Source organism: Enoplosus armatus, chromosome 12, assembly GCF_043641665.1.
Source record: "Enoplosus armatus isolate fEnoArm2 chromosome 12, fEnoArm2.hap1, whole genome shotgun sequence".
In the NCBI taxonomy this organism is placed as follows: Eukaryota; Metazoa; Chordata; class Actinopteri; order Centrarchiformes; family Enoplosidae; genus Enoplosus; species Enoplosus armatus.
In genome coordinates this window covers 14799465-14816488 of record NC_092191.1, presented here as the reverse complement: position 1 = coordinate 14816488, position 17024 = coordinate 14799465, and positions in this window count along the sequence as shown.

The following is a 17024-nucleotide window of genomic DNA, read 5'->3' as shown; positions in this document are numbered from 1 at the left end:
ATACTAAGACATAAGATGACTGTACTGTTTATGTTTGTGTTTTTTCTCTGAAAGACTATAAGCGCAACAACATGGTGCAGTTTCCATCGCCATCAGAATTCCACCCCCATCATCTATCACAGAGTCACACACCTACACTGTAAACACGCATCAAACTGATCAACTGATCGAAGCATTGATCAAAGAGCCTGACATTTCCATTATTAATTTAGCCGCCATAAACACGCAGTAACAGTGTGAGCTGTCCTACCTTAAAACAGGGTGTTTTTGTCCTCACCAGGTTCTGTGCAAAACCATCCACCACCTGATTAAAATCAAGGGCTAACCAGATCACTAGATGATAATAGCTAATTATGCACTCCGAGCTGAAAGGGATGTTTGCTTCTTGGAATATTGATCATTTTCCAGCCATTGCAACAGCGATATGTTGATCCTCCTATAACCTCTCTCACTCTGTGCGAAATTCATCTGTACAATTATATGCCAAGATTACAAAGAAGTGCTGATCAATACATGGAGTAGATCCTGCTTTTATCTACTACACACATGCATTATAGGCATGATGTTCCACAGCACAGTAGAGTCAGAATGGCTCTACCAGAACAGTGAAGGAGCAGATTTTACCACTGTTTTTGTCCAGGGTTTCAGTCAGACTAAATAAATATTTGATTCCAGGTCGTGATTGATCACTCCCTGTGAAACAGGTCGGGTTTCCGGTTTGTCGAGACTGCTCGTTGATCATTCTGATGTGGTGTGACTGGCCGTCCAGATGCTCCACGTTGGGACTGGGCACAGTCCATTGACACTGCTGATGCTGCAGTGAGGAGCTCTGAGGATACTGCCAGTGCTGCTTGCTGGCCCTCTAACCATAGCAGATAATTGTGCTCGCTCAATTTAGCAACTGTCAGAGGGTCCTCCACTCACCATTTGCTTTTCTAGGACTTTTAGAGACCCACTGTTGCAAGATAAATGTGACTACAAACAGTCAACTATGGCTCGTTGAGGTTTACAGGACCCCCATTTTACACTATATTGTCCGTACTATTTTAAAGGTGTGAACATAATGTATAAAACTGCATTCATAATGTTAGATTCAACAAAAGTAATTTGGCCTCCTGGTAGCATTAAGGCAAAGTATGCAAGAAAACACAAAAGGTATTTAAATCATAGAGAGTAAAAATGTTGTTGAAGTTTTTGTGACATTTCATGTGTCCTAATCGTGACACCCACGTGATAACAAATAAGCATTTGGGATGTTAAGTCTATTCTTTGTAGACTCCTCCTGTGCGTTGCCGTAGGCCCTGTGTCTGGATCTGACAGGGAGGTCCTAAGTTTATGTGGCGTGGCACCAGGGTAGACACACACCATTACTCTGAAGCCCCAGGTTCACGCATGAACATAACACACAGCCCTCATCCTGCCTCCCCCACTGATGGCCTCCTGGCTTGCCAAAGAGAGGGGCTGCCCTGCTTTCCTAGCCTCATTGATTCTGGAGGGTCTCCATCAATTAAATCCGATAGACTTTCAACTCCACTGAACCCAGCACAGCAGCTATTCAGGAAAGCAGAGGGGTCGCCCCAACCTGAGAAACTAACCCACCACAGGCTCCTTCACAAGGATGTAGAGAGACACATCATTGGCTATGAGCACATACTAACCACGGGCAGAAGCAGGGCTTACATTGGATCTCAAATAAATCACAAGCTGCAAATACAAAGCAGCCATTTCCATAATTGCAAACAACATGAATTGTTATTTACATTTTTTTTTTCTTCAAATGAGCTGTGCTGCCTGGAGGCAAGACAAGTCAGTATTCTGCTCACAGACTCTACCTCATTTGAGATCAGAGGAAATGTACAGATCATGTTTGCTCTTTTTTAATATCTACTCACTGTCGTTGTGTTTCTCAGCATGTCTGTTTGCAAGAATCAACTTCCAAATAAAACTGGCATGATGTGTGTTAACTTATTTAATAGCTGATGTTTGCCATTACTGCCATCCTTCACGTAATTACTCTATACACATAGTTATTGCTAATTTACATACACAGTTCATGTACATTAGTTATAATTAGGCCATTATCAACTTACACCCAACATTTACCAAGTAATACTTTGTAGTAAGATCACTAATAAATGGTGATTATTAGGTCATTAATCACTTAGCCATTGTTTTTATCAAATGATACTTCACAGGTAATTGAGGATTGGCTTATCACACTGTTTGGCATGTACATGATGTAATGTGGATATTTGATTATAGATAACTTAATAATTTGTCACTTTCTCTGAAGATGTTATAGCATCTTTCAATTTTTAATGATTTGTGGTTTTCTTAATTTGTAACTCTAATTTATTCACTTTTAGATTAAGAGTTATATGGTGGTAATCTATATTTTTCATATTGTCAACAAATCCCATGAAAAGCCTGGCACCATCAATGAATTGAGCCATCTAGCAATGGCTGTCTGTGTATGAAGCCTGATATAGCTTTTTCCTCCTGTGACATAGAGAAAAAAAAACTATTTAAAACACACCAATGAGCCACACTGTTGCACTGGGTGACATGTTCCTTAGGTAGTGAAAGTGGGCACTGTAGTTTATTTTGAGACTCACACACACCATCCTGCTAATGTAAATAATCACTAGTGCACCAAATGTGTATTAATCCACAGCTGAAAATAGTTCCCAACAAATTCCCTATTTACCCCTGTTTAAGTAACATTTGCTAAGAACTACACTGCCAAGCTGTTTTAGAAAGTTTTTTTGCCTTATTTGAAGATGAAATTATATATTTGTGAACCGTTTAAAGATTCATGTCTTAAGTAGGTACAAATGGGCTTGCTGAGTGCCACAGACAGGGCAGGAAATCTCATACTGTCAGTAGGAAAAAATATAGAATAACACTAGCCTTATCCTTTAAGGATCCATGAATGACTAACAAAGGATTTGTTGTTATAGAGTCCCGTCTTCACACCCTGCACATTGTTATTGGCTGGGGGCTGCACACCCACTGTCCAAAGGTTGATGCACAGAAACATTAATGGTAAACAAATGAGTTCATTGTTGAGCTGAATGATGTGCTCAATCTCACATCAGTGGTATGTATGATGCTCAAACTTCTCAGAATTAAGAGCACTTCGCTTATCAGAGGAAGAAGCACAGGTTGCCAGTAACAGTGAAGGAACAACACAGTCAGACTGAGGTGCCCAACATCAGCCCAGGAATTTGCATATCAGTCAGTGGATGATTCATATGGTTCCAAAAACAAACACGAATGACCAAAAGAATAGAAAGCATTGTACATTGTAGTGCAACAGTGAAATTTATCATAAAGACAGATATGAATTTAAATCCACTGGAATTTCGACACCTACTTTTGTGAAATGTGTAAGCAATAACTTAATAAACCATTAGCTATATTAGCTGTTGTAGCTAAAATACCATTTGCTAATAATTAATATAAGATCATTTTGTTTATGTATTATTGACCCTTAAAAAGTTACACTAAATATGACAATACTGTACACAGGTGGATTCAGGGGTCAAAGATCGCCCCAGTGCCCCCATTTAAAAAAAAACACTGCAAAAGTGCCCTCTTGAATGCCCCAATGGCAGATAATACATAATAGTGCCTTCTAAGGTGGCACAATGTGCAAGAAAACGTGATAAAGCGAGAACATGTGTTGAAGTGCCATATAGCCTCCAAGGGCCTCTAAATGGTTAAACAGTTCAGGGGTGCAGTAGTTACATACATGGTCACAGTATAAAACTATTTTAATCTTAACCAGGTTTTGGAACAGTTTCACCACAAATGCATCTTGACTTTCTGTGCGTTGGTGCCCTTTTAATTTTTTTTTCACGCCTGACCCTCAGACAGCTTGAGTCCGCCACTGATACTGTATAAATAAACAGTCTTTTCTGTTCTGTATACAGTATAACCTGTATATGGTTCAACAGTTGGGCCGGTCGTCATTGACATAGTGAACAGACATGAGGAGTGATGGGTTATTCATGTGTAAACAAACATGGCATGTGTGCTGCAGGGCAATCTTTTGGAAGAAATGTCATTCTGAATTGCAATGACTGTAGATGACACATGCATTCCCCTGGCAGCGGCAGACCATGACTGCATTTTGGTGCACGTTTATTTAGCGGGATCCCTGACGTTCTGAGCTTCATGTTGGTGAGTGCAGAGAGTGGTTATGTGCCCAAAATGAGTAAGCCAGGAGGCTAAACCGGCAGCTTACCAACACCTCACCAAAGCCATTTCTGACGGCTACGATTCAGATGAAGAAGCCTGTTTCCCCCCTGGCGAGCTGAGGCAGGAGAAAAGAGAGATAGTGCAGGCGTTCAAAGAGGCATCGATCGGGTCTGCTGCTCTTGGAACACAGCGGAACAGAGCCTGCCTCTTCTCTGACCGTTCTCCAACACTGAAGGCCACAACCCTCCTGAGAACAAAAGAACCGCAGTGGTACCCATATATGGATCCATAAACCTTTGCGAATTGGTCATCAGGTTTGTTTCACCTTCCTTGGTAGTTGTTTGGTTCAAATTAATTTGAAAGCAACCCACCTAGCCTAATCCTAAACCACAATGTAGAATTAATGTTGCTTTGTGAAGCTGCTGTGCTTCCACTGTCTCACTTGTGTGAAAAGCTAATGTTACTGTAAAGCTAATGTTACTGTAGGGCACTTAGCTTACCTTACAGCCTTACCTTTAACCACTTTTTTTCTGTATGTGAAAATGAACATATGATGCTCTCACAAAATTACTTTTCAGATGATATGGTGTGATTATCTTTTCTGCATGGCTCACTACTTTCCTCCATTTTGCCGTAGCAGAGAGAACAACAATAACATAAATACAAATAAGGCAACAGGGCCTGGATCCGATGGACATTTAAGGAACAGGCCCTGCTTAAGGCAGTGCATGGTGTGCTCGTGCACTGTGAATTTTGAATTCAATCAAATCATTGTAGATCTAATCTAATCTGATTTTTTCCCACCTTCAAACGTTAGTTCAAATTTAGTAAGTAACAGCCCTAGTTAATATACAGCATATTGTTTTTTTGCACATTAGATATCAAGACATAGTGTATTCTGTGTACTATAATACAATTTTGTGATTTATCTTCTGGGTGTTTATTTTATACTTGTTTATTAGATTTTTTTTCTTAACTTTTCCCCATTCATTGGATTTAAGCCTCATTTCCTGTTATCGGTCTTTGGACTTCGATGTGTGGTATTACTAAGCCTGATTAAGCACTTTTTACTGTATTTGTAGGTGAGAGGGTGGGAACAGATTTTGGAGTAGAGGTTTCATGAACATTTCACGCAAGGATGCTACTTTCTACCTCAGCAACACGTTGATGCCAGAGAGTGACGATGGCTGTTTCTGTTTAGGTCTTTGATCCTGGCAGGTTTTGGCAACAACAGAGTGTTCTTCCAAGTAGCTTCATCTTGGTGAGTCCACGACTCCAATTTTTGGTGCAGACAGCTTTTGTTGCCACTAATATGTATAGTATGAAAATTGTAACACTTCCTCCAATATCATTCCTCCACCTGCCCAAGCAGATTGACTGATGGAGCCTGTCTTGGAAACTTAAATTGTCATTCTGTATCTTTTGCACATCAGCAGCCCTGCAGCAACAAGAAGTAAACATTTATTCCAGATTCAGATCCCCCCCTGCTGCCTGTTGCATATTTTATCCCAGAGCTTTGCCCACAGCAGGGTGTGAATGCAGTTATTTACCATTCAATTCATTTTCAAAATCTTGTAAGCCAAGTGAGCACACTATAGTTTCCACCATACAGCATCAGTGGGCCTGTGTTATCTGTTATTGCTTTCTTGCCAAGAGTTAGAGGAGAAGATTGATATGAAGCTAAAGCCAGCAGCAGGCTAGCTTAGCAACAGGGGGAAACAGCTCGCCTGGTGCTGTCCAGACGTAAGAAAATCAATATAATGTGTTCATTAGTGAGTTTAAGATGCTGGTGGGCAGATTTTGTTACTTTGGGACAGAGGTAGTAGTTTCTTCCTGTTTCCAGTCTGTATGCTAAGCTAAGCTGTTAGCCCTGAACAGAAACAACTAACCCTTCCTGGAATGCCTCAGATACATTGAGTTTAAAATAAAGAGGGGCACTACCTCATTCTTAGAGGAACAGCATATTTTATGACATACCTTACAAAGGACATAAATTATATTTTATACTACAACACAGACATTTTGGACCAATTGAACCTGGACACTGGTCTGTGGATTAATAAATCATTTAATTAATGTTCTGTCCAGCTGATGGGTTTTCTGTTTTGGAGGATTCAGCAACTAGCTGTAATCAGTGGAGTTGGGCTTGTTTCCCCCAGGGATCAATGAAGTATTTTTGATTCTGATTCTGTTGATTCATTATCGTTGTCGTCTCACTTAACTTTCCTCACTTTCATAAGTTAATTAACTATGTCCTGCAGAATGGTGTATTTAAAATACTATACTGTTCCTTTTCTTAATAAAAACAATGTCATTTTCTATTTTTCTGTTATGAATCAAACTTCACATGACTTTCTGGTCACCATGTTTTGATTAACTCCTCTAAGACATTTCCTGTAACTTGTAACTCAATTAGCAGTGAATAAAGTCCACCATTTTATGTTTTATCTCACACTGTATCATCATGTGAGTGAAATACTTGCATCACTGAAACTTCGAGCTGGAAAGTTTTCAAAGAAGTGGCCTCAAAGCTAATCTACACCAGCGAATCATTCCATTCGAAAAGATAAATAATGGAGAACTGGGGCCCTTTGTAGGATTTTTTTCCCTGCATTCTGTCAACCTTAATGTTAATCCTTACAATCTGAATTATATCTTCCTCATTCAATATGACATCCTAATAGCATAGAGAGCCATATCCTGTATCTAGTGATAAGACTGTTTTGTATTATACAGCCCCTCATGATGCTCCCCCTGATTTTGGTCATTCTTTGATAGAGATTAAATGGATGAATGATGCAGTGTGACAGGAAAAGACAGTCTCTCATCTACACATCAAATGGATGGATATGTTATCAAAGACAGACGCAAAGTTCATGAATAAAATGGACAAGGATTTCCATTCCACATCTTGGGAGCTAAAAGAGCTCATATTCATAGTTTCTCTCTTTTCAGTCCAAATCTATTTATATTAAAGCCCAAATTCGATACAGATGGAGTAAACATGCACTGTATATGTTAACGTAAAACACAAGTGTCTTCCAAATTGAGAGGGGGAGACAGAGTAACAAGGTAATACAGAAAAATAATGATGAATTATTCATGAAACTGTAGTTGTGTACATGTCACAGAAAGAGTGTCTGTTCAATGAGGCCGATCACACCAGGCAGCTCTGTGGACCTTGTGAGGGTTTGCCCCCCCCCCCCCCCCCCACTCACACATTGGTTCATATTTTCCCTCTCTCCCCAAACCTACTCTGTGTTTCTGGAGGCCAGTCACACCTTGGAGGATATGAAAAGTAGCTACATGTGAAAATTGCTTTTTGACAGAGGAAGAACTTTTCAAGTGAGGTTTAGTCCTTAAATGAACTTGCTCAGAAAGTTAGCTTCATCATGTATTCTTTGTGTAAAGCAGGCACGCTGGCCAAACTCATAACGCCCGTCGAAGTGGTCGGCTCTTCTGTAGCAAATTACTGTCTGTTTTCAAAGCAGCTGAGATGAACATAAAAAAAGCTTTCACAGGAGCTGCTGTCAGTCATTCCTTTTGTTGTACATGTAGGCTACATGTACATGATCATCTATTGGCACTGGGATTTCGAACATGCTTGATTTCCTCGTAGCCAATATGGATACGTTGGTAGTTGGGGCAGGTAGGAACCGAGTCTGAGGCAGATGGAGGTAAGATGGTGTTGATATCTCAGTACAGCACTCAAGTAAATGCAGGGGGAAAAAAACATAAGAGTTCAGCTGCAGCCCATAGTGATATTACAATTATTTGAATGTCACGATCAAATTCAAGTTCATCACAACACAAATCACAACTCTGGTTGCTTTTATAATCAGAATGAGGGCATTCATTATCATTGGCTTGAAGAATCATACTCGTACTTCTAGCAGAATCTGAGGGTGTGGCCACCCTTTAAAGAAAGTCAATTTCGAACAATATCATCATTAAACATCATCAGACATACTCCCAATGTTCAATTGGATTCTGTATTCTCTCTGTTAGCTCTCAGTGACCGTGAAGTTCAGTTTCTTCTGGCTGTCAAATTTCACTTTCATCAGATAGAAGTGTAACTTGACGGCGGGTAGAAATGTAAAAGATAAAAATAAGATTTAACTTAGGATGAGGCACCCTACTGAGACGTGTAGCTTTTGGGGACATCTCAGTGAGATGCTGAATCACTACTGAGTCAGATTACCTTATCTTCATTAGAACAAAAAAAGAACATGTTAAACTTAACTTTAAAATTAACTGATTGCCTCATTTAATACAAAGGGGTACCACCCCTAAGGAACACATTAAGTGAGACACATTCCGATGTCTTGAATTTTGTGCGGTGTTTAATTCTGCACACTAATGTAGACATTTGTCACAATGATCATTCCGCTCCGAGCTAGATGATACAGGTGTTGACACTCTCCAAAGTGGTGAGACTGAGGAAGCAGGAAGTAAAATCTTCCATCTCATTTCACAGACTTAAAATGTAAAACGCCACATTTAAGAGCAAGAAGAGGATGTTACAGCACATGGGTCATGTTCAAGATTTAATAGCTGGCAAATCAATAATATCTTGAAATAATTAAACAAATGAAAACATATATTGTACATGATATACAGTATGAAATGTCATTCATTTATTTCTGATTTTATTAAATCTTTAGACTCAAACTACAGTACACAATGGAGCTACCAAGTGAGCACTGCGAGAACTGTGATTGGTCAACGTGTGTAACCCACCATCACAGCAAATGAAAGAATGTAAACACAGCTACTATGGAATATAATTAAAGCACAATAAGGCCTGACCATGTACCGTATGTACTCTGAGCGTTGTGGTGGTGCTACCAACAGGAGAAATTAAAGGCTTAACTACTGTATAAAAAGGACATGCCTTCACTGTAGGAGCATATGGCGGGACTGCCCCTTGCATCAAGTGTAAATCAAGTTTATGTTGCAAAGGCAGTAGTGATGTTGTCATACTGCCACAAAACCTATTAGAGAGGGTACAAAGCATGTGATAATGGTGGCAGTTCAGAAAACACTCATATAAGAAACTTTTGGAACAGTCACATGGGTCGTTTTGAAACTAATGTCCTGTTTTGTTGTTTAAGTACAAGAACTTGTCACACAGTATAAAATGTTGTAATGAGGCCAGTAAATACTCCCTATGTTCTAGTGATGGTCTTGTGTGTTTATGTGTCCCATCAATGATAATCTTAAATATAGACTACAACAAGGTATGAGGAAAGAAAATTCTTCAAAGCTCAGACAAAAAGAGGGATTTTCCAGTAAGAGGGGGCAAACAGTGGCATGCTGGTAGAGTTTACACAACTCTTCAAATAAGATCTATTATTTAGTCTCCCTTTAATGTCAGAGTCCAATTCAATATGAAGAAAGCGTGCATTTTCCGACCGGTGTGACTGCACTGGCATATCTTATTCATTAAAAAGGTCCTCTTGTTTTGCTTTGCTCTCAGGTGGTTGCAGCTCCTCAATGAGAACGGAGCTTTGTTTTTTGTGGTGGATCGCTTGGGTTTTTCGTTCATAAAGCCTTTTGTAATGCACAGGGCTTAAGGGGAATTACAGTGTGTGCTCTTTATACCATGCACAGTCTTAAAAGCCCTGCACAGTGTGTGCTCATACAGCAGGAAGTGTGGAACTGTCCACATAACAGGAAGTGGCTCGCTGGTTTTATGCGACAATGCATTAATTCAATGTTTTGTCTTTGTTACAGCACTGAAGTGCCACAGTGAAAGTAAAATCCACACACAGTTGTTAAACAATATCCTTTACTGTAATAACATGTACATTTGCATTTGCTTAATTTAAGCTATTGTTTTTCTTTTTCTTTTGGGATCACTTCACTCTTATGACTCCAAAGTTGGACTCATATTAATTGAAAAACTACTAACAAATCATTTAAGCATCTATAAAGTATAAAGATAGATTTCCTACATTATTGTAGAGACCTGCTGCGCCCTTATTTAGAGCATCTGTGCTACATTTGACATAATGTGCCTACAGGTGATGTGGATATCCACACTTACATGCTTATCTCCTGAGAGAAACAAATGAGCAAACTGCCAAGTTGAGAGCCGCAGTTTCCATGTGAAGAAATTTCCCCCGACAGTTGCTTTCATGTTGCTGACACTTGCTTCGGCTCCATACAACTGTAATCAAATTAGCACGTCAGAAATTTTCCTTAGGGTCTTGGAAAACTCAATAAGCCATTCCTGAGTGTATTTAACAATTCAGTTATTGATTGTAGGCTTAAGTGAGTTTTCGAGGGAACCATTTTCACATGCAGATGTTTCTAAGGAGGTCACTACGGAATCAAAGTGTCGCTGTATCATACAAAACACGAAAACAGAACATAAACTAAATAAACGTAGTGTGGTTTAAATGTGGTGCAGCTCTATTTATAATTCACTGTATGCCATATCAATATGAATGCTCTCTGCACACCTGCATAAATGAATTCAAGGCCTGTCTTTACTGTAAGTGAGTGACTAATTTTTGTATTTTGTTTTGTCAGCAGGTAAATCAGCTCTTATAGGTTTTCATTTGGCACAAGCAAGGCTTGTATGACATCTTCATCAGTAGCCTCATTAAGAGCAATTTACAAAACGCTGAAGGAAAATAACATCTTTCTTTGGAAATGGACATTTGTGAACCTAAAATGTTTCGCTAATGTGGTTTCTTTTGTCCCATAATAATACAGTAAATGATATTAGTATTGATAAGTTTTATCTTTACTTTATAAGAAGATTTCTCTGGATCATGGTTTAAAACTGCTAGCCTTACTGTGAAATTAAGTGTACACAAACAGGATGGGTTCACTAAGTTAATCTCACATTTACTGTCAGCAGAGCACCTACGATGATAGTATAGTATATAATATAATTATGACAAACCTTGCAAGCAAAATAAGTGTTTGGGTCTTTCTTCTTTGACACAAATATGAAAGAAATCTATACTGTATATCCTATATATACAGTTTATACACAGTTTATATATATATATATATATATATATATATATATATATATATATATATATGAACAGTCTGAATTTTATCAATACTTTGAGGAACCTTCATATTGTTCAGTATGTTATCTCTGACAACCTGCATTCATCCCAAGGTCACCTCTGTTACTTCGTATACATTTCCATGTCCTCAACTGTTTGCATTGAGGTTGTATTTTCTTTCTCTGTTTACTTTTCAGTTAAGTAAAGTTAAGGTAAAAAAAAAACCTAAAGAGGATGTTTTTGTCTTGTATTATGTCCCCTGTTCTCTACGCTTAGTCTAAAAAGTTACCACTAGTGTCTCTTTGTTGTATTGTTTAATGTAATGTCACATGTACACATACACTCTCTGCACAGTATATGCAGTCCAATATATGTGCCCTGCAGCTTTGTGAAGCCTATAATTGACACTGTGTCAGGGAAATCAACCCTATGCTACTTTAGAGGCCATTTTTTTGTATTGGTTTGTGTCCACATGTGTTCCCTCATTTCTGCACAACCGCAGCTTACTGTCCAAAAAATGCCACAAAAAAACTTGCACCTGCAAGGAGGCAGGACACAGTTTTATATGCAAGGCAACAAACCCATGAGAGTGTTCTGTTCAACACAGTATTAGCAGCTATAAGACCCAATTTGCATCCCTTTCACCAAGTGTAAAGAAGACTTGTTCATTGGCTGTGGAGATGAGAAAGGCACAGAGCCACGTGGCTTGCAGTTGGCTAAGTGAAGAGTGTCAGACCACTGTCGGCAGCCTTGGAGGAGGCAGCTGTCTCTCAGGAAACGAAAGTTCCTTCCAGATGTTCACGCGCTCAGAGCTCAGTCTGAATAAAAGACATTTGAATATGAATTGGACTGTAATTGTTGGTTGTTATACGTTGGTTAATTTCAATAATTGTCACATTCAATTTCAAGTATTTGCTTTCAATTTCAAATTGCTGTATTGAAGACCTTTAAATTCGGATGCTCAATGTAAGCCTGATAAATTCATATTTATGCAGTTCCAATTCATTCTTTGCTCACACTGATCTCTGTTCATATCACATCATATCATATCAACAGACAGCATATTATTTAAACAGACAGCAGTTTAATACAGGATGGGATTTAATGGCTGCTATGTGCAGAGCAGATATTCATCTTCATACACAGCACCAGCCAGGATAAATACAGCATAAAGATTTTGAATTAGTTAAGTCTTAATTGGCTTGAGTTTTGAAATACAATTACAATCTAATACAATTAAATTACATTAAGTTGTTCCATTCACACTAGATGTGTTCATGTAGATTGAATACTTAATAGATCAATTCCATACAACTTTCATACATTTTTATGTACAATTTGACTTGGTTTCTACAGCAAGAGTAATCAGTCACTGATGAAGATACTATATATTAAATGAAGGTGCTATCGGGATTAAAGGATGCAGGAGAAGTTAAAGTCTATCTAGAACATTATGGGTTGTTGCAAAGAGATAATGTCATAATTACAAAGCAAATGAGAAAATAAACGTATTCTCTAATTTGGGTTTTGCCTTTGAGTACAGGAGGAAAGAAACAATTTAACAGTTGACATTTGAATGCATAAATATATACTGCTGTATGTAATCAGTCTGTGATCCACAGTGTGCATGGCATGTTTTGATTTACTTTTTTTTTTTCACCTAAACACTCCCCCTCTGCCTGCGTTGTTTTCCCATCATGCCCTTTAACAGCCTGTGCCCCGGAATGGGCACAAACTATATGGCATCCAGCCATAGGTTATCTGTGTGGGCGGTGATTGTGAACAGTGATACCAAAAACATACTGTAAGAGAGCAAGAGCGTTTCCAGTGAAGGAAGTGAGACTCTGAAATAAAACACAACATGATCAATCATTACATTATGATTTAATGTTGGTGGCTGGTGCTGAACATTGTGTTGAAAATGGGAATTTGTTCTTCCCTTTTATTCAGGTTTTCAAACATGCCATTTACCATTTATAGTTGAAAACAGTGTTTTATGTTGAACTCCAGTGTACATGGACAGTATCTTCATAATAATAATCTATGTTTGGCTACTTTTACTCAGAAATTAGGAAAATATACCAACAAATAACAAAACAGAGCAAAAATCGCCCTGGATTCTTTACAGTAGTGCTTTAAAATAAATATTTTAGGCCTGAATTGCATGTAATACTCTTTGTAGATGCTACTGTAACAAAAGATGGCTTTGTTTCAGTACATTGTACATTATGCTGTATGTTTGTATAATGATGGGTGAATCATGAGCTAAAAGTATCTGTTCAGCAGGTCATCTGTCATGGCTGCTGACAGTACCAGCTGGTCCATTCTGGCTGCCAGGGGTACAGGCAGGTTAGAGGGTGGGCCTCCCACAATCATGGTTCTCCTTTCTATATCAGGGGCTGGAAACACAGCCAAGTTTCAAGTTGTGGTGTGCCGTCCTCCAGAACAACAGCATAATTGATCCAAAAAAAAACAACAGAAGGAAAGGAGGAGCAGATTGCCTACGCAGCCATTCATGTCCAGTACATTACTGTAGGTCCCGAGTTCAAACTGGGTCGAAGATGAAATAGCTGAATCACCGAGGCTACAAGATCAAAGGTGTGCAAGTGTGTATTAGTGTGTGTGTGTGTGTGTGTGTGTGTGTGTGTGTGTGCGTGTATTAGCCAGTAAATGTATTTTGTAGCAAAATGATGAAAGTGTGGAGATGATAATAAATTGAAAGCCTCCTGGACATTACTGGCAGGCAGAAGATGAGTGTGTTTATGGGTGTTACCTGATTGGTTACCTGTGAATGTGTCCTCAAATAGTCCCTGATATCAGCATGTGGGACGCGGCAGGGCTGGAAAAAAGTTCATGGCCTAAACAAAGTTCAAACATATTAAGAGGTTAAGAGGTTTTGCACCGTTGTAATGTGTGACAAGAAGCTGAGATTCAACAGTAGACAAAGCATTTCTCTTTACCAGTGAGAACTAACATCTGCTCTCAGCAAAGGCTTGTCCCTCTGTCATTTCAGGTACAATGTTTCTCTCATTGGCAGTGATGAATTAAAACATTACGTAATGGTTAATCAAATACAATTACAATGATGAGATCCTATGCATCATCTTTGATATACAGTTAAGCAATCACAGACATGAGTGTACAATTTTCAGTTTAGTCAAGAACTATTACTATAACAAATGTACGAGCTAAATATGTGTTGTTGTGTTTCCTTATTTGCTTTACCTTTTTCACATATTTTTCCCTGCAATAGGCTTAAAATTAATTAAAGAAATAGTAGATTTGGGAAATTTCTGAGAGTTAGATGAGAAGATTGATACCATGTCGATGGAGCCAGGAGGCCACTGGCTTAGCTTAATTTAGCTTAGTTTAGCATAGCTTAGCTTAACACTGGCGGGAAACAGCTAGCTGGGTTCTCTAGCTGGGTTTAGGAACAGTTGCATGCTGTCATTTCTTGACAGTCTTTGCTAGGAAACTGTGATGGCAAACTTGTAAGTTAAAGCATATAACTCCAGCTAAATCCCCCCCTTATTTTTTTCTTACATTTTTACATTTCTCTTTCCTCGCATATTGTCCAGCTGTTTCCCTTGCTTCCATTCTTTATGCTAAGCTAAGCTAATCATCTCCGGGTTCTAGCTTCAAACTTAATGCACAGACATAAGAGTGCTATCGATCTTCTCATCTCACTCTTGGAAATAAGTTTTCAACCATGAACTATATTAAGTCAACATTTTCATCACAAATGTGCATGTGATCACATTCATGTGTGTAATCAGGCCTATGGGCAAAAAATTTAAAAAAATATCTACTGAAGAATCTAATTTCTCAGTGATATCCGAAAAGATTCTTTTCCTCACTTCAGAAATTAAATCAAATTGTAATGAGCCATGGAGGTTAACCTAAAATCAAGTCAGAATTACATTTTAAAAGCAGAAGTAACAGCCAAATCCAACACCTTGAATGAGGGCATGATTAAGTGTGTCCAAAAGTAAGCTCTAATTTTCCAAGATAATTACCCGCCGTGAGACACTTTCTGGAAGATTTAAGGGCTGACAATTATCTTTGTGATATAACGACTCCCTTCATTAGCTTTAATATCTGAAGATTCTCTCAATAGATAATTTGAAATAGAATTATCAAGCACTTTCTAGGTAAAACCTCTGGCAAGTGAAAATGGAGAGCCGATCGGGGAGGCTGGAGTTTATTTTGGCAGCGTACCTCTGCATCCCGGCAGCGCTGAGGGTGAGAAGCCAAGCAGTCAGCTGTGAGGGGAGCCCAGGTAAAAGCTGCAGATGCATCATTAATGTATCCCAGTTTACATTGTGGCAGAGACTTCAAAGCTTGATTTTTTGTTTCTCTGTGTGTGTCCTCTGTCTTCCCTCTGGCCCTGACCAGCCTGGCCTTTTGGACACTGGAGGCAGGTGGAGTAACAGGTCAGGATAGAAAGAGAAAGCAGCGTGGATCACACCAGTCACACAGGGCCCAGAAGACTGAGTGGCCGGGCCCGGCAGGACCAACTGGCAGATGGCTGCCTCAGGATAATGACCAGGTGACATCTGCAGAGTGAACAAGCCATCAGGCTAACAGACTCACCTTGACCCACCAGGGAAGCCAAGCTGCCCATTCTCAACCTCCTCCTCCTCCTGCAATCCCCACAGGTTACACCCACAAACCCGAGAAGTATAACAGAAGTTTATTGATTTACTAAGTTTCTCAACTCGAAAAAAGAGGTGTGAGAATGTCCGGAAAAAACATTAACAGATTTTATGTGGGTGTTTGAATTGAATTTTCTTTTATTCACTAGAGATTCAGTCACTGCCTCTATCAATGCCAAAGGACTGAGAGTAAATGTGTTTCTGAACCATTCAACCAATATTTATTTTATTTTTTCCGTTATTCTAACCAAAACACCTTAAGACACCAGACTCGTGGGAGCTGGATAACTTCTGGTAGCAGGAATATGGTCAAGTCATGACATAATTCAAAATAAAATTGATGGGTTTTTTATCATTATTTTGCTCACAATGTTGTTATTGACAAGTGATTTTGAAAAGGCAAGGTTTGTGCCTTGTCTAAAGACTCTAACTCATACACAATGACTACGTGATGCTGTGCACATAGGTCATGTTTTGACAGCACTGAGATCATGAAAAGGTCGTGCCATTTGGAAAAGAGGCAGTGTGATACCAGCCTGCCAATATAATTTCAGCATGTCTTTTTCATCTGAGTGTTAACACCATACATTGTTTACTAAATAGTTTACTGTGGCTGTGTGACTGCCGGCAAACTGATGTTAAGGATGAAGTTGGGAAAACTTTGGAGGCTGAGAAGAAAAAAGGTGCAGTGTTGAATGAAAATGAATTGGAAATAGCATTGCAGCTGCGACAGTTGTGCACACTAAGTGAAAATGAAACACGCAGTTTCTGTGTTTTGTGCTCTATCGTTGAACAGAAAGTAAGTAAACATTGCATATGGTGGAGACAGGAAGAACATTCATTGAAGGGGTTTTGGACCCCTGGGGGGAGACTTTGAATAACTTACATACAAAGACGCACAGTGCAAGACTGTGTAATACTGGAGTTTCGACTTTCACAAAGCCAAATACACCTGAATGAATCGGATGACATACAGAATGATGTGCATTGTGGAAATGTTGTTGACTACCAATTTATTTTTTGTTAGGACATGAATGTTAATTTTCAATTATATTTTCAAATCTCAATTAGAGTCCCTCTCTTAACTTGCAGTGGATATAAAGAACATCGGGACAAAGTGTTACAGGGGGGAATG